The sequence below is a fragment of the Mobula hypostoma genome, chromosome 11 (genome assembly GCF_963921235.1).
Source record: "Mobula hypostoma chromosome 11, sMobHyp1.1, whole genome shotgun sequence".
Classification (NCBI taxonomy): Eukaryota; Metazoa; Chordata; class Chondrichthyes; order Myliobatiformes; family Myliobatidae; genus Mobula; species Mobula hypostoma.
The window spans coordinates 6,746,210-6,768,601 of NC_086107.1; the positions used below are offsets into that span (position 1 = coordinate 6,746,210).

Sequence of the window (22,392 nt, forward strand, 5' to 3'; positions counted from 1 at the left end):
ACAAGGACTGAGTGTCCTCATAATCTAATCTGATGACAGAGGGGGTCAGTACTGAGGATCAGAGACGGAAGATTGATCAGAAGTCTGGATGTCAAAGGCTGATGACCGAAAGCTGGTGACTGGAGGCCTGGAGACCAGCCCTGGGGTTGGCGGGTCTGTGTGAATGGTTGTGTGAGAGGGCGGACAAGGGCTTGTCTCACTGTTGTTTGGTTGCATTCTGTGTGGTTCTGCCGAGACTTGTGGCCGTGTTGTGTTGGTGCCAGATTGCTTGGCGACACTTGTGGGCTGCCCCCAGCACATCTTTAGGTTGTGTTGATTGTTACGCATGTTTCACTCTATGTTTCAGTGTACATGTGATCAATAAATCTGAATTTCTCTTTTATAAGTAGTAGCTGAACTCCATACATCTGGAGCCTGATTGTGGCTGAAAACCGTGAGCATTTTTTAACGTATTTATCTTTTAATACCAGTGCCCTTGAAAGGAAAAGCATACAAAAAGTAATGGATAGGGCCCAGTCCCTCAACCATCAAACTCTTGAACCAGTGGAGCTAACTTCACTCAACTTCACTTTCCCCCCCATTGAAATGTTCCCACAACCTATGAGCTCACTTTCAAGGACTCATCTGGTGTTCTCGAGGTTTATTTATTTATTTTTTTCCTTTTTGTATTTGCACAGTTTGTTGTCTTTTGTACATTAATTGTCCGTCTGCTGGGGCCATGTTTCACTGATTCATGTTTCAGTGTTTCTTTTACTTCCTGTGAATGCCTGCAAGAAAATGAGTCAGAGGATTATATATGGTGAAGTATATGTACTTTAACAATAAATTTGCTCTGAACTTCTGTTGTTGATTGTGCTGTTCTGCTGGACATTGTGGGCATGTTGTGTTGGTGCCAGAATGTGTGGCGACACTCGTGGGCTGCCTCAGCACATCCTGAGATTGTTTGTTAATGCAAACGATGCTTTTCACTGTATGTTTTGATGTACACGAGATAAACAAATCAGAATCTGCAGAATCTGAATCACATTTCACGTATTTACTTTTCCCTAGCAGACTTCATGAGCTTCACAGCTCCCCGTTTCAGCACAGCAAGGCCCTGTAAACAACGGTAAATGACCAGACCAGACCATCATTCTGATGGATCACCGGGTGGGGGGGGGGTGGTTTGGGAGCAGAAATGGTGGATGGAGTTTAATGCAGACATGTGTGAGGTCAAATGCAAGAGGAAAGTGTACACTAAATGGCAGGACCATTAAAGGTACTGATGTACAGAGGGACCTTGAGGTGCAAGCTGATAGCTCTCAGAGGTGACAGTGCAAGTGGATTGTGTGGCCCGCATTCGATCAGTTTCTCTCTCCCTCTTGTCAGAGTATGGTGTTGGGTCCTCTTGGGCAGTGTTTAAATCGATGCGATTTGTGGACTGGACATAATGTAGTTCACACTATGATATGCTTCGTTTCTGGCCACTTTTTTTGTTGCTATTGTGTGCGATTTTGATCAGGGCGGACTGGCTGTGTGGCCTGGAGTCAATGAACAGCACACTGCTAGTGTGAACTGAGCTGAAACTGAACATTCCTGCACTGTTTCATTACCTTTGTGATTTGATGTTTTATATTCATTGGGTTTTTTTTGCTGTGTGCGCAAATTGGCCTTTTTTTTTGCATGTTTGGGGTTTGATGTTTTTCATTGGGTTCCATGATTTCCTTTGTTTCATGGCTGCCTGTGAGAAGACAAATGCCAGGATTGTAAACTGCATACATGCTTTGATAATAAGTGTACTTCGAATGTAGAAAAGAAGGTATGCAATGTACTTGCCTTCATTGGGAAAAGGTGTGAAGTTCTGTTGATGTTATGTCAAGCATTGGCTAGGCCACATTTGGAATGATGTGTGCAGTTTTCATCACCACATTTCAGGGATAAGACAACAGGACCATAAGACATAGGAGCACAATTGGGCCATCCAGCCCCTCAAGTCTGCTCTACCATTCAATCATGGCTGATTTACTATCCCTCTCAAACCTATCGTCCTGTCTTCTTCCCGTAGCCTTACAAATCAAGACCCTCCCAAAAATGTACCAGTGACTTGGTCTCCACAGCCGTCGGTGGTAATGAATTAATGAATGGGGTAGACACTTTGGAGAGGGTGCAGAAGAGGTTCACCATGGTGTTGCCTGGATCAAAGAGTTTTAACGACAAGGAGAGTTTGGGCCAACTTGGATAATTTTCTCTGGAGTGTCAGAGGCTATGGGAGACCTGAGAAAAAGATATACATTTGTGAGAATCTTAGGCAGGCTTTTCTCCAGGGGTGGAAATACCAATTACTTAGCTTTGTGCTAATGATGGGTCAGTGCCACATGTGGAAATGACAGAGAAATCGGTGCCAGGATTTTCAAGGGCATCCAGAGCCTTGGTCAACCGCAGTTGCATGTGTTGAACCAGCACAACATCCGCCTATCCACAGAACTGAAGGTGTGCGAAGCTGTTGTCCTCAGCAGTCTCCTGTATGGAAGTGAAACCTGGACTGTATACAGAAGACACTTCAAGATGCTAGACAGTGTTCCATAGGCGTAGTTGGTATCAGTTGGCAGGACCGAGTCGCACATTAGAGGTCCTCGATGGGAGGGACCATCAGTGTTGAGGCAATGTTTTGTAAAAGCACAGCTTCGGAACACATGAAGGATTACTGAATCCCCAAGTAGCTACTATGTGGTGAGCTGCCACCGGGGAAGGGGTTCAAAGCCTGCGTGAAAGGTAACATTGCACGTGCTGGGCTTGTACCAAAATGGCAGGGGCAGAGTGCGTGAGACTGGAGTGGCTGGCGAGCTTTGGTTAGAACCGCTCATAACAGTCTGAAGGTGAGACGCTGAGCAGTACTAATCGCTGCCCAACAAAGAAGGAAAGCAGTGGCAGCGGCTCCACCTCCAGATCCAGCACAGTTTTCATGTCCCTGTTGTGGACGTCCATGTTGTTCACAATGTCGGCCATTTCTGTAGTGGCATCAGTACTGGCCTTTGAGGTGAATGGTCCCGAGTTCAAACCTGGCCAGCTCCTTGCAACCTTTCCACCCGTGCTGGGTTGAACGTCATGCTAGCAACTCAGCCTCAAAAATGCCGCTCACAACTTGGACTCAGCAGCCACGTACGAACACGCTACAGAACTGCGCAAATCTGTGCGTCATGATCGGATACAACAGACAACCAGTCAGTGGTGGGGTGGGGGGAATGTTTAAAGGAGTTGTGTGAGGCAAGTCAGAGATATGAATGTGCTGCTGGGGAGCAGATGGAAGCAGATACTTGAGAAGCAGTTAGTCAGGCACATGGGCAGATGGAGATAGAGAGACAAAGTCCAAAAGGCTCAAAGTTTCATTTATCATCGAAACATGTATCCGTATACAACTCTGAAATTTGTCTTCTGCAGATAGCCACAAAACAAAGAGAGAACATAGAAGTTGTTCAGAGAGAAACATCAAACTTACCCCACCCCTCCATACAAAAAATAAAGAACACCATCCTGATCATCCCCCTCCCCTACACCCCCCTCACACACACAAAACAGAACAGGAACGTCACCCCCCAAAAAAACAACCATGCCCTGCAGCAAAAAAAAAACTGACAGAGCATCAACCCACAAACACCCTCCCCTCGGACAAGAAAATGGAAAAGGATCGGGGAATTTAAAAAAACGTAAAACCACGAGTCTGAAAGAGTCCACAGTCCATAAACATAATTGTTCAATCTATAACCACAGAACCACAATATCATCCTCTGATATGACCGACCTTCATCGAAAGAGCGGGACACCACAAGAGGTAGCGAGGCCTACCCGCCTGCCACAGTGAACCGCACAGTGATAGGCCGCTTACAGATTCCTTCTCAGCAGCAATCAAAAGGAAGGCTGTCAGTGCTGAACCCTCGCTCGCTCTTCCACATTCACCTCGATGTCTCAATCTGCTTCGACGCTTTAATCAGCCATTAATGGATGCTTTAACCAGCAAAATGGAGTCAAACATTGGCCTGCACCTGTCTCAAAGTTTCTTTGCATCGAGACTCTCCTAGTATGCGCTTACTTTCTGGAATCTTCTTGGAGACAGCAAAGCGCTGGATCACTCAACCAATCTCCAAACTGTAAATTGTGTGAGCATGTGGCCAAGTGGTTAAGGCATTGGACTAGCGACCTGAAGGTCGTGAGTTCGAGCCCCAGCCGAGGCAGCGTGTTGTGTCCTTGAGCAAGGCACTTAATCACACATTGCTCTGCGACAACACTGGTGTCAAGCTGTATGGGTCCTAATGCCCTTCCCTTGGACAACATTGGTGTCATGGAGAGGGGAGACTTGCAGCATGGGCAACTGCTGGTCTTCCATACAACCTTGCCCAGGCCTGTGCCCTGGAGAGTGAAGACTTTCCAGGCGCAGATCCATGGTCTCGCAAGACTAACGGATGCCTTTAATTTAATTTAACTTGTAGGCCCTTAATAGTTCCAGAAACACATTTAAGGTGAAAACAAATGTAAAAGATGTAAAAGACATTAAAAAAAAAAGACATTTTCATGATCTATCTGGAAGATGCTGACTGAGGGAACACTGTACACATCTTGTCCACATCCAGACATATGGGATTAAGATAGCACAGACATTGTGGGCTGAAGGGCCTCTTCCTGCGCTGTTCTGTAATGACTTGCTGAGCTGCTCCAGCATTTCATTAACATAAGGAATTCCAAGATGCTGGAAATGTTGAACAACACACACAAGATGCTGGAGGAACTCAGCAGGCCAGACAGCATCTGTGGAGAGGAATAAACAGTCAACATTACGGGCTGAGGAAGGAGGCAGAAGTCACAAAAAGATGGTAGGGGAGGGGTGGAGCACAAGGTAGCAGGTGATAGGTGACCAGGCGAGGGGGAAGGTGGATGGGTGAGGGATGATGAAGTAGGAGGCTGGGAGGTGTTGGGTGGAAGAGGTAAAGGGCTGAAGGAGGAGGAATCTGTTGGAAGAATGGAGTAGGCTGTGGGAGAAGGAGGAGGAACAGCACCAGGAGGTGATAGGCAGGTGAGGAGAAGACGATGGGTGAGAGGGGATCAGGAAAAGGAAGTGGGCTGCTGAAGGTGACATTTTGTGGACCTCGGTGAACAAAGTGGAGGTTGTTTGTTGGCTCGGTGGGATGTCATTGTCAGGTCCAGAACTGCGTGCTAGTCGCTTGGTTACCTCAGGGTGGGGAAGAAAAATCAACAAATGCATTGTTTGACACTGAAAAGAGCTTTGTTCTGGATGCAGTGACAGCAATCTCCTGTCACTGTGGCTGTCGGTAACATGAATCTGTAGTGAGGTCACTGGCCACAAATAACTAACAAAAGAAAACTAAGTCTGTTTCTCTCTGACTCCATCTCCCCAGCCTTCCGCCCACCAATGCTCCGTTTGTATTTTCCATTATATCTCCATGTATAGGGAAGGCTTACGGGTTATAGGCCAAATACTGTACATAAATGGATGATACGTACAGCCCGGTCCATCGTAATCAAAGCCCACCCACCATGGGGTACATTTCAAAGTTCAAAGTAAGTTTATCATCAAAGTATGTATTGGATAGTACTGTGTAAAAGTCTGGGGCACATTATACATAGCCAGGGTAAGTAAGAATTTTGCACAGTACTGTATTAATTTTAATGCACACTGTACTGCTATTGCTGGAAAAAAAACAAATTTCATGACATATAATGCCTATACAAAAGTATTTACTCCCCCCTCCCCCGAGAAGTTTTCATGTTTTATTGTTTTACAACATTGAATCACAGTCGATTTAATTTGGCCTTTTTGACACTGATGAACAGAAAGGACTCTTTTGTGTCAAAGCAAAAACACGTTTCTACAAATTGGTCTAAATTTATTATTATTAAACACAAAATAATTAATTACATAATTACTCACCCCCTTCAAGTCAGTATTAGTAGATGCACCCTTGGCAGCAATTACAGCCTTGAGTCTGTGTGGGTAGGTCTCTATCAGCTTTGCACACCTGGCCACTACAATTTTTCCCCATTCCTGTTTACAAACCTGCTCAAACTCTGTCAGATTACATGGGGATCATGAGTGATCAGCTCTTTTCATGTCCAGCCACAAATTCTCAGTGAGATTGATATCTGGACTCCGACTTGGCCACTCCAGGATATTAACTTTGTTGTTCTTAAGTCAGTCCCGTGTAGCCTTGGCTTTAAGCTTGGGGTCATTGTCTTGCTGGAAAACAAATCTTCTCCCAAGTTGCAGTTCTCTTGCAGACTGCATCAGTTTTTCTCCAGGATTTCCCTGTATTTTGCTGCATTAATTTTACCCTCTATCTTCACAAGCCTTCCAGGGCCTGCTGCAGTGAAGCATCCCCACAGCATGATTCAGCCACCACCAAGCTTCATGGTAGGGACGGTGTGTCTTTGATGATGTGCAGTGTTTGGCTTACGGCAAACGTAGCGATTAGTCTGATGGCCAAAGCTGTGACTGGTGAAGAAACCTAGACAACAGTTGTATGCGCAGTCTCTCCCATCTCAGCCACTGAAGCTTGTAACTTCTTGTCATAGGTCTCTTGGTGGCCTCGCGCCTTAGTCCCCTTCTTGCACAGTCACTCAGTTTTTGAGGACGGCCTGCTCTAGGCAGATTTACAGCTGTGCCATATTCTTTCCATTTCCCATGCTACCAAGTTCTGGAACGGTCACTACCCTACAATAATCAGACTCCTGACCTGGTATGGACTAGATGGGTCGAAGGCCATGTTTCTGTATTGTAGTATTGGGACCTAAGGCTCCTTCCCAATGTTAGTAGTGAGAAGAGGGCACTCCTAACTAGCTCTTTGGTGGATGGATGCTGCTTTCTTGTGGCAACACACCAAGTAAATGCTCTCTTCTTGCTGTTGAGTTGGCCCCGTAAGTGTGGCAATGCATGTGGGTTGCCCCCAACACATCCTCGGACCGTGTTAGATCAGTAAATTGTGGGCATGCTATGTTGGCGCTGCAAATGTTGTGACACTTGCAGGCTGCCCAGAATAATCCCTGCTGATTTGATTTGGCACGAACGATGCGTTTCACTGTATGATGTACAAGTGACAAAAAGGCTAATCTTCAAATTTGAGCAAATTCATCAAATGTGATTTACCTTTCATAAAACCAGTTGTTTAGATTTAATTACACTCAGTAGCCACTTTATTGTGTACATCCTGTACCTAAAAAGATGGCCACTGAGTGTATGTTGATGGTCTTCTGCTACTGTCTTCCATCCGACATGTTGTGCATTCAGAGAAGCTCTTCTGCACACCACTGTTGTAACGTGTGCTCATTTGAGTTACTGTTGCCTTCCCGTCAGCTCAAACCACTCTGGCCATTCTCCTCTGACCTGGCCAGCTGCGTTCACCAGCAACTTTGATGTGTGTTTCTTGAATTTCCAGCATCTGCAGAATTCCTCGTGCTTACTCCTCTGATCTCTCTCACTAACAAGGCATTTTTGCCCACAGAACTACCACTCACTGGATGTTTTTTTTTGTTTCACTCACCATTCTCTTTAAACTCTAGAGCCTGTTGTGCATGAAAATCCCAGGAGATCAGCGGTTTCTGAGGTACTCAAACCAACAATCATTCCATAGTTAGTCACTTAGATCATACTTCTTAGTTATTCTGATTCCCCCTTCTCCAGCCCTTTATCTCTTTTATCTATCAGCTTCCCAGCTCTTTACTTCACCCCTTCCTCTCTCCCAGTTTCACCAATCACTCACCACATGGTACATCTTCCTCACCACCCTCCCCCCTTCTTACTCTGACTTCTCATCTTTTTTTCCCAGTCCTGATGAAGGGTCTCAGCCTGAATCGTCAACTGTTTACTCTTTTCCAGCGATGCTGCCTGGCCTGCTGAGTTCATCCAACATTTTGTGTGTGCTACTTGGATTTCCAGTATCTGCAGATTTTTATGTCATAAATATTCTAATGTTTGGTCCGAACAATAACTGAACTTCTTGACCAAGTCTGCATGCTTTCAGGCATTGAACTGCTGCCATATGATTTGTTGATTAGATACTTGCATTAACGAGAGGGTGTACAGGTGTACCTAATAAAGTGGCCACTGAACGTCTATGAGTTCCTTACGGTTGTCCTAGCTGGGTGGTGATGGGCTGGGGTGGGGAAATTAACCTCTCTCTACCTATTAAATGTTCCCAATGGCATGTGTCTCAAATAGCCTCTGTCAACCAAGTCCAGCCTTCACATGTGGCCGACAGGAGAAGATGCAAAGGTAGATTACTGGCACTTTAAAACCAGTCGCTTCGGGCAGATAGGGCTTGTCGGCCGTGGTCGGCAGCTCATCTAGGAGAGGGAACACACTGATCTCAAACCTCTGCTGCCTTGCTACCCACTCATGGGGAAGGATCTGGGAGTAAACCCCGAGGGAAAAATCTGGAGCTAGAATCCCTAAGGCAGTCCAACGTTGAGATCGATGTTGACTAGCAACTCCTGTGACGCTGCAGGTGCCAAACTGTATCGGTCTCTGCTGTCCCTTTGGATTTGTGTGAAGAGGGGAAGCCTGGTGCATGACTAACAGCTTGCTCTTCATATCGTCCAATCCTGTATAGAGCTAGGACGCAATTCCATGACTCTGACCAACAGAGGGCGTCACTGAGGATATATTGAGGTTTCCAAACTAATTCGTTATTTACTCTTTGACCGTTGGTTCTACCATCTCGCCAATAATTTTACGACCTCCAGCTGATTTTCCCCACAACATCTTTCACACCCACACATCAATGTACTGTTCGATTCTCCGGCACTTTACAGTAACTCAGTAATCTATCGGAATTTGAATGCATTTGTATGATAAAATGGAGCCTTGACTTCACAACTTAAACATGAGAGATTCTGCGGATGCTGGAAATTCAGAGCAGCACACCCAGTATGCTGGAGGAACTCAGCAGGTCAGGCAGCGTCTATGGAGAGGAATAAGGAGTCGATATTCCGGGCCAAGACCCATAAGATGTGAAATTGGTTGTTACGCGGCAGCAGTACCCTGCAAAGACATTAAATTGTTAAGAATTCTAAAAATAAATAAATGGTGCAAAATAATGGACTATCAAGGCAGTGTTCATTAATTCACAGGCAATTCAGAGCTCGGATGGCAGAGGGGGAGAAGCTGTTGCCGAATCGTTGGGTGTCAGTCTTCAGGCTCCTCTGTAGAACTTGTACAATCAATGTTACAGGACGAGGGAGTGTATTGGAACGAAGGGACGAGGGAGTGTGTTGGAAAGGAGGGATGAGGGAGTGTATTGGGACGAGGGAGTGCAATGGAATGGAGGAACTTAGGAGTGTAAGTGTCTAGTTTGTTGAATGTAGCATCAAACATGGGCAGCATAGTGACAAGGTGTTTGGCATGCTGGCTATCATCAGTCATGGCTTTGAGTGTGGGAGCTGGGACGTTTGTGTAAGTCATTGAAGAGGCCACAGTTGGAGTATTGTGTGCAGTTTTGGACATAACTGAATCTAATAACAAGGGAAACCTGCTGATGAGCAATCAGTGGATCTCATCTGCCTTGGAGACAGTAACTAATGTACAAACCTATCACAATTTGTGTATGGGTTTGGTCACCCTGTTAGAACAATCATTATTATCATCATGTGCATGTCATATGACATAGGCGATCATGGTCTCATGACCATAATTGCTCTTGGCAAACCTTTCTACAGAAGTGGTTTGCCTTTGCCTTCTTCTAGGTGGATGAACTACAACAATTGTTCATCCCAGTTTGGCAAAAGAATAAATCAAGGAAGGTAGTGCACCCGTGGCTGACAAGAGAAATTAGGGATAGTATCAATTCCAAAGAAGAAGCATACAAATTAGCCAGAGAAAGTGGCTCACCTGAGGACTGGGAGAAATTCAGAGTTCAGCAGAGAAGGACAAAGGGCTTAATTAGGAAGGGGAAAAAAGATTATGAGAGAAAACTGGCAGGGAACATAAAAACGGACTGTAAAAGCTTTTATAGATATGTAAAAAGGAAAAGACTGGTAAAGACAAATGTAGGTCCCCTGCAGACAGAAACAGGTGAATTGATTATGGGGAGCAAGGACATGGCAGACCAATTGAATAGTTACTTTGGTTCTGTCTTCACTAAGGAGGACATAAATAATCTTCCAGAAATAGTAGGGGACAGAGGATCCAGTGAGATGGAGGAACTGAGTGAAATACATGTTAGTAGGGAAGTGGTGTTAGGTAAATTGAAGAGATTGAAGGCAGATAAATCCCCAGGGCCAGATGGTCTGCATCCTAGAGTGCTTAAGGAAGTAGCCCAAGAAATAGTGGATGCATTAGTGATAATTTTTCAAAACTCGTTAGATTCTGGACTAGTTCCTGAGGATTGGAGAGTGGCTAATGTAACTCCACTTTTTAAAAAAGGAGGGAGAGAGAAACCGGGGAATTATAGACCGGTTAGCCTAACGTCGATGGTGGTGAAACTGCTGGAGTCAGTTATCAAGGATGTGATAACAGCACATTTGGAAAGCGATGAAATGATCGGACAAAGTCAGCATGGATTTGTGAAAGGAAAATCATGTCTGATGAATCTCATAGAATTTTTTGAGGATGTAACTAGTAGAGTGGATAAGGGAGAACCAGTGGATGTGGTATATTTGGATTTTCAAAAGGCTTTTGACAAGGTCCCACACAGGAGATTAGTGTGCAAACTTAAAGCACACGGTATTGGGGGTAAGGTATTGGTGTGGGTGGAGAATTGGTTAGCAGACAGGAAGCAAAGAATGGGAATAAACGAGACCTTTTCAGAATGGCAGGTGGTGACTAGTGGGGTACCGCAAGGCTCAGTGCTGGGACCCCAGTTGTTTACAATATATATTAATGACTTGGATGAGGGAATTAAATGCAGCATCTCCAAGTTTGCGGATGACACGAAGCTGGGTGGCAGTGTTAGCAGTGAGGAGGATGCTAAGAGGATGCAGGGTGACTTGGATAGGTTGGGTGAGTGGGAAAATTCATGGCAGATGCAATTTAATGTGGATAAATGTGAAGTGATCCACTTTGGTGGCAAAAATAGGAAAACAGATTATTATCTGAATGGTGGCCGATTAGGAAAAGGGGAGGTGCAACGAGACCTGGGTGTCATTATACACCAGTCATTGAAAGTGGGCATGCAGGTACAGCAGGCGGTGAAAAAGGCGAATGGTATGCTGGCATTTATAGCGAGAGGATTCGAGTACAGGAGCAGGGAGGTACTACTGCAGTTGTACAAGGCCTTGGTGAGACCACACCTGGAGTATTGTGTGAGTTTTGGTCCCCTAATCTGAGGAAAGACATCCTTGCCATAGAGGGAGTACAAAGAAGGTTCACCAGATTGATTCCTGGGATGGCAGGACTTTCATATGAAGAAAGACTGGATGAACTGGGCTTGTACTCGTTGGAATTTAGAAGATTGAGGGGGGATCTGATTGAAACGTATAAGATCCTAAAGGGATTGGACAGGCTAGATGCAGGAAGATTGTTCCCGATGTTGGGGAAGTCCAGAACCAGGGGCCACAGTTTGAGGATAGAGGGGAAGCCTTTTAGGACCGAGATGAGGAAAAACTTCTTCACACAGAGAGTGGTGAATCTGTGGAATTCTCTGCCACAGGAAACAGTTGAGGCCAGTTCATTGGTTATATTTAAGAGGGAGTTAGATATGGCACTTGTGGCTACGGGGGTCAGGGGGTATGGAGGGAAGGCTGGGGCGGGGTGCTGAGTTGGATGATCAGCCATGATCATAATAAACGGCGGTGCGGGCTCGAAGGGCTGAATGGCCTACTCCTGCACCTATTTTCTATATTTCTATGTTTCTATGTTTATAAGGTGGATGACCACAGCCATTATCAATACCCTTCAGAGATTGTCGGCCAGGCGTCAGTGGTCACGTAGCCAGGACTTGTGATGTGCACCAGCTGCTCACGCGACCTCCTGCTCCCATGGCTTCATGTGACCCTGATCGGTGGGGTCGAAGGAGGTGCTACAACTTGCCCAAGGGTGACTCGTAGGCTAATGGAGGGAAGGAGTGCCCTACACCTATTTTGGTAGAGGTTTATCGCCGCCCTGCCACCCAATAGGAAAGGTGTGGTTAAACTGCAGAAAAGATTTGGAAGGATGTTACCAAGTCAAGAGGCTGACCAAGCTCGGTCTTTATTCCTTGGAACATGGGGAATGAGGGGGACTTTATGGATGAGTTTAAGCACAGATCAAGTGGATGCTATCAGTGCTTTCCCCAGGGAAGGAGAGTCCAAACCTTGAGGGTATGAGCTTAGGGTGAGAGAGGAAAGATTTAAAGGGGATATCAGGTCGACTTTATCTCATAGAATATGGGGAGGGTTTGCTAGAGGAAGTGGTGGAGACAGGTACATTAGTATCATTTACCTCACCCAGCACGTGGATAGGTACACGGAGGTGTGGGGCTGAGGTGGATGCAGGTGATTGGGACTAGCTGGACTGGGACCAGAAGAAGGGCAACAGCAAACCACTTCTGTAGAAAAATTTACCAAGAACAATCATGGTCAAAGACCATGATCGCCCACGTCATACAGCGTGGCACATAATGATTCAAGTTTAATTGCCACTCAACCATACCTGAATACAGCCAAAGGAAATAGTGTTACTCTGGGGCCAAGGTACAAAACACAGGACCAACAGTCACACAGCACAAAGTACATGTAGTACGTGAAAGATAGCAACATTGTGACTCCATGGCCTGAGGCCTAATCCTCGCACATAGAAGATAGCAAGCACATGTGGCATATCAGTTAAATACAATCACACAAAAAAATGGTCCAGGCCCTGAGTCCTTGAGTGCTACAGAAACCTGCAGTCAACCACAATACAACCTGCCTTCTGCCGAGTGAATACTGGGTGGCGGGGGGGTGGTTGGTGGGCAGCATCGACTCTAGCCGGGACACTGTGCCACACCACCCCCAGTGGAGCGCGTTGGCTCCAACGCCTCTCTCCTGGCTGCTGTAAACGGGCAACACTGCGACTTGAGGCCAAGTCCTCACTCTGTCTGAGGCCACACAGTTGCCACCCTGTCCGCCCCTTCCCCCCACCAATAAGTCAGCGAATCAAACTTGTGGCATTCCACATTAACTGAACATAATGTTGATAATGATGGGTGGACACTGTGGTCAGCATGGATTAGCTGGGCTGAAGAGCCTGTATCTTTGCCATACAATTCCGGTGTCTCAGAAGCAGCACTTGTGATAGTGCACGTGTCTTGCGCATTGCACATTGTTCCTGAGAGAGGGGACAGATTCTCAGGCCTTATCCCAGCTGTAGGATCTAAACCAATTAGAATCCTCTCCATGACATCTTGGCTGATATCTACACACAGGGTAATGGTCCATTAAATCATCGTGTTGGCTGAGAGCAGTCTTTGAAAGCTGCTGTCCCACTAACCAGGGTCCACTATACTTCCCTTTTTTTTAAACATTAACGAGTTGTAAAATGAGTTATTGTGGGCATTAAGAGTGGTTAGCGTCAATTAGTGAAATGATATGCCACACTATTTAGTTTTGCTTCATTAACTTCAGTCACCTAACTCAAACAAAGATTTTCCAAGTAGATGGAATTGAGTTTCAGCCAAAAGGGATTTGGCTCAAGCTTCTTCTCCAAACTGCAAGGGTCGAAACAGTTTTCTCGAGCAGAATTGTATACACGTGGTGGCCACTTTATTAAGTACACCTGTATACCTCACTAATTCAAGTTTTGGTCAAGAGGTTCGGTTGAAAGATTCAAGGTATATTTCCCATCAAAGTTTGAATGCAGTATACAACCCTGAGATTCGACTTCCCACAGACAGCCACGACACAAAGAAACACCATGGAACCAACATCGAGCACCCAACGCACGAAAGGCAAAAACCAAGCGAAAAACCTAGAATATAAACATTAAACCACAGACCACAGTAGTTCAGACCAAACATCAGAATAGGGAAGAAATGTGATCTAAGTGGCTTCGACTGTGGAATGATTGTTGGTGCCAGACGGGGTGGTTTGGGTATTTCAATAACTGCTGATCTTCTGGGATTTTAATGCACAACTATCTCGAGTTTACAGAGAACAGTGCGAAAACAAAAATAAAAATCCAGTGAGCCACAGTTCTGTGGGTGAAAACACCTTGTTAATGAGAGGTCAGAGGAGAATGGCCAGACTGTTTCAAGCTGACAGGAAGGTGACAGTCACTCAAATAACCACGCTTTACAACAGTGGTGTGCAGAAGAGCATCTCTGAAGTCTCAGCACATCAAACCTTGAAGTGGACGGACCACAGCAGCAGAAGACGACAAATATACAGACATACACTCTGTGGCCACCGTGTTACCTATCTCCCGTACTTAATAAAGTGGCAAGTGAGTGTATTTCTGTGCATTGGTGATAATTAATGGCGTTAAGAAATAGCCATTTTGGTTTTGAGTTGAAAAGAAACTCATTCATTGCAGTGTTGTAACTCTTTGGAATTTCTAGTCTCAACCCAAGTTATTGAATAGATCCAGGTAAGAGACTGATGGACTTTTGTCACTAGGGGATTGAATGGGATGTGCTTTGAAAGGGAAGTGGCTTGAGTGGGAAGGGGATTGAATCTGAAAGTATTTCTGAAGTGTAAGATTAGTGACGATGAGAATAGATGGTGGTCAGCAGATTACTCAGAACATATGGTGTCCACTGATGGTGTCATGGGGCAAAGTTTTGTGTATTCAGTTCTGCACTGGGACTTGGACTTCCTAAAGCAAAAAATACAAATTACTGGAAGAACTCAGGTCAGGCAGAATCTGTGGGAGGAGGGGTGGGAATGGACAATTAATGTTTTGGTGGAGACCTTCCATTCTCAATCTGAAACATCAATTGTCCGTTTCCCTCTACAGATGCCGCCTGGCTTGCTGTGTTCCTCAATTCGTTGGTTCTTTTTTTTTGGCTCCAGATTCCAGCGTCTGCTGTTTTCTGTGTCTCCACGACTTTCTGAACCTCATTTGATCACGCTGACCACTGACCACAAATGGTAGCTCGTGACGGGGAGGTTGAAGAACATGAGCACCTTCACCATAGCCACCTGACCAGTGACCGTACTCAATCCGAAAGGAGGAGGGGACGGGAATACTGATGTTCTGAATACAGCTGCCTCATCCATTTTGCAGTATCCATAGCAAATGGAACAAGTTCATGATGGCTTGAAACTATCTTTTGTGAATTTTATCTGGGATGTGTCCCAGTGGTGATCATTAGTTGGGATTTTGCTGAATTTCTGAAGTGGCACATTGCCAACAGCCTGGCTGTTTTCTCTGCTCATTATCTGATGCTTTCCATACAGCGTCTGTCTGTCTGGTTGTTCCGAATGTTACTCATCTGACTCTGAGTCAGTAGATGTGCATTATCATCTGAGCTTAGAACCTCAGAAGTGAGATTGAGGAAGGCAAGAGACCAACATGGCCTCCACATCCAGCAGGGTGCATGCCTGGAGATTTGTTGTGTGATATGGGAGAGTCAGAAATTTAGAGTCACCATTTATAAATATGGACCTTTTAAGAAGGACATGAGGCGATTTTCTCTCTCCTCCCATTGGGCAAAAGATACAAAAGCCTGAAAGTGCGTAGTACCAACCCAAAGACAGCTTCTGTCTTACTGTTATTAGACTATTGAACAGCCCCCTAGTATGATAAGATGGACTCTTGACCTCACATCTACCTTGTTATGACCTTGCACATCATCGTCTGCTGGCACTGCTCTTTCTCTGTAACTGTAAGACTGTATTCTGCATTGTGTTGTTGTTCTCCCTTGTCCTACCTCAATGTACTGTTGTAATGAAATGATTTGTATGGATGGCATGCAAAATAAAGTCTTTGTACACTTTTCCTCCAAGGACCATATTCCCTGGAGCAGGAGAAGGAGGGGAGAATACAAAACTATGGGGGGGGGGTATAGATAGGGTAAATGCAAGCGGCTTTTTCCCCTCGGGTTGAGTGAAATGAAAATGAGAGGTCATAGGTTTAGAGTGAAAGGTGAAGTATTTAAGGGAATCTGAGAGGGGATTTATTCAGTCAGAGGGTGGAAAGAACAGCCAGTGGAAGTGGTGGATGTGGGTTTGATTTCAATATTTAAGAGCCATTTGGAGATGCACATGGATGGATGGGGACAAGGGGCCTTGGTCTGGGTGCAGGTCAATGGGACTGGGCAGGAAAACGGGTCAGCATGAACTATGTGGGCTGTGGGCTGTGGGCTGAAATGCCTGTTTGTATCTTGTCGTGCTGTATGACTCAAATAAAGTGGAAACAGATTTTGATGGCCAAGTTTGGGTTGTGAGTTTGGGCTTTTTATGAGCTGGGGGGGGGTGAGTGTAACGTTGGAGGGCAGTGTTGCGGAATGTATAATCGGATCAAGTTGGGATCTCATTAAATAGTGAAGTGGGATTAAAGGGCCGAATAGTATACTATTTTTCCTAATTATTCCATGAATGTACTTCCTCTGACCTGCCTCAAAGATAAGCCTATCTCTTATTAAAGGAGATCAAAACTGTACCAAAATAAAGTGAACAGCTTGTCCTGCATGCTGTTCATACAGACCAGATCATTTCATGGTCATTGAGGTAGAACAAGGGAAAACAATGACAGAATGCAGAATAAAGTGCAACAGTTATAGGGAAAGTGCAGTGCAGGTGAACAATAAAGTACAAGTTCATAATGAGGTAGATTGTGAGGTCAAAAGCCAATCGTATTGAGCACAAGGTCTGTTCGACAGTCTGGTAGCAGCGGGATAGAAGCTATCCTTGAGCCTGGTGGTTGTGCACTTTCAGGGTTTTGGATCTTCTGCCCAAAAGGAGGAGAGAGAAAATTGTCTCCTCTCCATCTTTAAAAGGCCTTATTTTTTTTAACAGAAGCTCCAAGTTCTTGATTCTCCCACATCACACAACAAACCTCCAGGCAGGCACCCAGTTGGATCTGGAGAAGCTGCCCTCTTCTGGTAGGAATTCTCTATGTTCATAGCAATTGGATAGAGTACTTATCTGGCAGTAATGATGGCACAGCTAAGGGTGTCATTGGCAGATGAGGTGGTGGTGGCGTCAAGAAACCCTGATGAAAGCGGAGCTGGGAATGATACGGATACATGGGTCAAAGTTTACCTTGATCAAAGTCTGGGAGCAGTTTGGTTTAGTTAGATCATTATTCGTTGGGCATGTGGCCAAGTGGTTAAGGCATATGTCTAGTGATCTCAGGGTCGCTGGTTCAAACCTCAGCTGTGGCAGCGCGTTTGTGTCCTTGAGCAAGGCACTTTATCACACATTGCTCTAGTGTCTGTGCAAGGAGTGGCGCCCCACAGAGACTTCCAGTCTGCGCCTTGTACGGCATGAAAATGCCCGACGCAGGCCTCTCACGGTCTAAGTCGACGTTCCTTCCTTCCAGTATTCCCAACTGGGGTTCCCAACCTAGGGTCCATGGACCCCTTAATTAATAGATGGGGGTCCATGGCATAAAAAAGGTTGAGAACCCCTGATTCTCAGGGAGTCTGGTGTAATATACTCAGCAACAGCAAGCTGTTGAGTAGCATCCAGATGAAGTTCAAGTTCTGTTGTTGGCAGACTCTCAGATACTGACAAAGAGGCGTACAAAACTGAGACGGATCAGCTTGTCGAGTGGTGTCGAAACAATAACTCAGCACCCAATGTCAGCAAGACCAAGGAATTGATTGTGGACTTAAGGAAGGGGAAGCCACACACGGAGCGGTAAGCAGCTTCAGGTTCCTGGGCATCAACATCTCAGAGGATCTTATCGCCAGATAAGATCCGATTCTCTGATGCAATCACGAAGAAGGCACACCAGCAGCTATAATTCGTTAGGAGTTTGAGGAGTTTTGGTACATCGCCAAAGACTAGCAAGTTTCTACAGATGTACGGTGAAGAGCATTCTGACTAGTTGCGTCACCGTCTGGTATGGAGGCTCCAATACTCAGCATTGAAAGAGGTTTTAGAGGGTTGTAAACTCAACCAACTCCACCACAGGTCCAACCCTCCCCACCATTGAGGACATCTTCAAATGGCAGTGCCTCAAGAAGGTGGCTTTCATCACCCAGGACATGCTTTCTTCTCCTTACTACCATCAAGGAGGAGGTACTGGAGCCTGAAGACACACAGTCAATGATTCCGGAGCTGCTTCTTCCCCTCTGCCATCAGATTTCTGAATGGACAATGAACACCACCTTGTCTTTCCTCTTTTGCATTATTTATTTATTTTGTTGCTATATTTTTCTTTTTGATGCAGTGCACAACAGGCCCTTCCAGCCCAGTGAGATGCGTCGCAGGGCATCCCACCTATCTAACCCTAATTTAATCACAGGACCAATTCACCTAGTAATCAGTACATCTTTGGAATGTTGGAGGAGTCGGAGTACCTGGAGGCCACCTGCATGCACACGGGAAGGAACGTACAAACTTGATTACAGAGGGCACTGGAACTGAACTTCGTACTCCAACGCCCCCAGTCTCTAATAGTGTCGCACTAACCACTACGTTGCCACTGTGCCCCAACATTGTAGTTTGTATTCATTTTTAATGTCTTCCACTGAAAACAACAAATTTCCCAACATAAGTCAGCAATGAGCCTGATTCTGATGTCAGGGCGAGTTTGCTGTCCTGTGCACTAGTACGGTGAGGAACAGGTACGATGGAAAGTGTGTTTGCAGCCGCATCACTGGCATGAACATGCAGCCATGAAAAACTAGAGCCATAATTATTCAGGGATTCTCCACACTTTGCTCTGCACATTGCATCGGGAGTGTGATATGACATTGTCAATGTGTCAAACTCCCCCACCCGTGATTCTGATGGTTTGATGGGAAGCCCTTTCCGTATGCAAGCCTCTGAAGCCGTGTCTTCAAATGCTGAGTGACTGGTGAGCATTGTAACGTGAGCTCTGTGGAGGTTAATGGGGTGTAATGGTGGAAAGTTTAGTCTAATTTCCTCACCAGCTGCATACGCCATCTGCCCTTTCTGATGACTAACCACTAACATGCATTATCTGACCTTCTTGTAAACTGATACATCCCCAGTGGTTGCTCGAGGGCCTCTGAAACTCGGATTTCAAATTCATTTAGTGTACCACGTGTACATTGAGGCACAGTGAAGTGTGTCATTGCGTTAACAGCCAACTCAACCTAAAGATGGGCTGGGGGCAGCCTACAAGTGTTACCACACATTCTGGTGCCGACATAACCTGCCCAAAATGGTCAGCAGAACAGCAGCAGCAGCAAAACCAGCCTCTTTCCCTCCTGCCCACCCACTTATATGCACACAGAGAGATAGGCCTCCATCCCTAGGACAGGCTGCCTCCAGTCTCCGGTGCATTTGCAGACCCAGGCTACGGTCATCAGTCCTCGATATCTAGGCCCTCTGTCTATCTCCTCGACCTTCAGGCTTATATTTTTGGTACTAACACCAGACCTAGCTGATACTGGGACCCAAACTCCTGGCCTCGAACTCCGGGTTCGTTGACCTAAAGAGTCACCAGCTGTAATGTCTCCTGACTTCATGGAGCTTCAGTCCTGGAGGTCTTACCATCCTGGGGTTGGGTGGTTGAGGGGGGAGGTGTTGGATTGTTACCAGTCCTCATCCTTACTGGTCTTTGCCCACAGATCCTACGAGCCTGCCATCCATTCATGCAGGTCACGGGCATTTGACCCTCGGAGCGCTCTGACATGGACTGCAACCTGACATCCAACTCCCTCTCATCACTGACCTTAAACTCTAACATGACCCCTAACTCTCCATGTTGTCCCTAAAAACATCCCTACAAACCAAAGCAAGAAAGAATGGAGTCTAAGGCAAGGCCATGACAGAGACCAAGCCTTGGTATGATCTTGACTGGAAATTCATCCCACCAATATGTGATATTCTGGTGATGTGATCGCAGTGTAAGGTGCTGTCAGCTGGTTTCCATTGTTCTGACGTTACGCCAGCTCTGACTGTGCTCTCCCTGGGCTGGAAGCATTGCCTGAGTGGGAGGTGGATGGACTCATGGCCGGAGATAGTGCAGGAGGAATTGGACCTGTTCCTGGGGATGTTGAACCTCACCAAACCAGGTAGGCTGGCAAGGGAGCATAGTGGACAGCACAACGCTTTACAGTACCAGTGACTTGCGTCAATTCCTGGCACTGCCTGTAAAGAGTTTGTATGTTCTCCCCATATCTGCATCGGTTTCCTCCCATGGTCCAAAGACGTAACGGTTGGTAGGATATTGGTCATTGTAAGTTGTCCTGTGATTGGCAAGGGTTAAGTCAGGGGATTGCTAGGCTGTACGGCTGTGAGGGTCAGAGGGACCTATTTCATGCTGTATCTCAATAAATAAATACCTCAACAGGAAGAAGTTAAAGTTGAGTTTATTGTCATATGTGTCCAAGTCACTTTATTCCCTAGAGTTTAGGAGAATGAGGGGAGATTTGATAGCTGATGACTCCATGACTAAATCTAATCTTTAAAAAATGAAGTTGAGGATGAAGGGGAAATTTTGATTTCCCTGGGGTTGTGAATTTGTGAAATTCTTTTTCTAAGAGAGCTGTGGAGGTGGATTTAGTGAATATTGGCAGAAATTTAAACATCAAAGGAGTCGAGAATGGTAAAGACAGTGGTGTGGAGGTTAAGGTTGGATGAACCACGATCTTACTTAGTGGTGGAGGAGGTCGAGGGGCTGTCTTGCCAGACCCTATTCTTCAAGTTTTTGCATCTTTAGAATCAGAATTGGGTTTATTATCACTGACGTGTCGTATGTCATGAAATTTGTTTTGTAGTAGCAGTGGTGGTTGTCCATCGTGTCTGACAATGACAGGCAACTGTGTGGGAGAGTTTTTGAAGTGGAAAAGCACTGAGGAAGTTCATCGCTCTTGACCTCAGAAGTCTGAGTTCAATGGTTTGAACAAGTGTCACAAACTGGGGTCTTCCTTGGTTTCCGAGGCTGACCATGACATCTCTGTGCCTTGTCATGCTCTTTGCTTTCCACGGAGTGTTGCAGTACCGACTTTCTAGCCATTGGATCTCACTGTAGATCTTGTCCGTCTAGTCTGCCGGAGCTGACTAAGCATGCTAGGCCAGGCATGTCCCCGTGTCACCGGGCTATGAGGCTGCCAGCTGCCCTCACCTGGTTTAACCCTCCTCTCGAAGCGGTGTGCCAGGATATAGCTGCTGTCCCATGCAAACAGCTACTTGGTACCACAGGTGAGAGCTTAGTGTCTCGTACGGACCAAAGGTGAGTCAGTTGTCCCAGAATGGATGCAACTGCAGTAGCCGTAGAGTGTGATACATGGGAAATTACCATAAATTACAATAAGAAATATATCAAAAATAAATACTGTATTTAGTGCGAAAGGAGAGCAAAAAACTGTGATAGTGCTTATGGGTTCCTGGTCTGTTCAGAAATCTGATGGCAGAAGGGAAGTAGGTGTTCCTAAAACGTTGAGTATGTATGTTTACGCTCCTGTACTTCCTCCCCGATGGTAATAACGATAAGAGAGCATGTCCCAGCTGCAGTTTTTTTTTCCAATCTTGTGCAGTGAAGCCTCCATAGCAGATGGTGTTGCAATAGGTCAGAATGAACTGCACGGTACCTCTGTACAAATTTGCCAGTCTTTGGTGACATACCACATCTCCTCAAACTGCTAATGGAATATAGCTGCTGTCATGCCTTCATTGTAATTGCATCAATATGTTGGGCCCAGGATAGATCTACAGAGATGTTGACACTTAGGAACTCAAACTGCTCACACACCAATAGACAACATCATAGGAGAACGTCATACATGACTTGAGTGATCGAATTACTGTCTTTTTTTTTAATAATGCTTTTTATGAGATTTGTACTTTTTAAACAAACTCATGTATTTTTCACGCTCACTGGCAGAAAGCTGTATAGCAGCTAAACTAACGGTTTATTACCTTTCTTGTTTTTCATTGGCTACTTTTTAGCACATTACCCACATGATGTAATTGTTTTAATTGTGAAGCCTATGTATCTCTATCTGAGGAATTTCTCTTATCTGTAAACATGATAGATTTTTCAGAAGCATCATCTTTACTCTTTTGTCTCACATCCCTTGACATTAATTCCCCTCTTGGCATCATTTCTCAGCTCTTTATTTAACTTGCTTCATGTTTGTAGGTTTGTACTCTAAAATAAACTGAAATCTTGGAGTTATGACTGCTTGCCATTTTTGACTCCCAGAACAACCCTAAGAATCAGAAAAAAAAATGGAGATCCAACACTTAACATTTAAGGTTTATGATGAACTATTTCACAAAGTCAAGATTAGGCCTCTCTTCAGAATCAGGATCAGGTTTATTATCACCGGCATGTGTCGTGAAATTTGATAACTTAGCAGCAGCAGTTCG

The 22,392-nt window shown here is 45.4% G+C and overlaps 1 protein-coding gene across 3 annotated transcripts in view; it reads left to right on the plus strand.

Annotated features, from left to right (window-relative positions):
- mapk8ip1b (mitogen-activated protein kinase 8 interacting protein 1b) overlaps window positions 1–22,392 on the plus strand; it is a 148,654-nt gene that overhangs the window by 28,211 nt on the left and 98,051 nt on the right. The window contains exon 1 of one of the 3 annotated variants that reach the window (XM_063063119.1): window positions 16,900–16,982. The exons of the other annotated variants lie outside the window; for them this stretch is intronic. The gene's annotated coding sequence lies outside the window, so the exon portion shown is untranslated. Of the gene's footprint in view, window positions 1–16,899; window positions 16,983–22,392 lie in introns of those variants that run through there. 3 annotated transcript variants of the gene reach the window in all.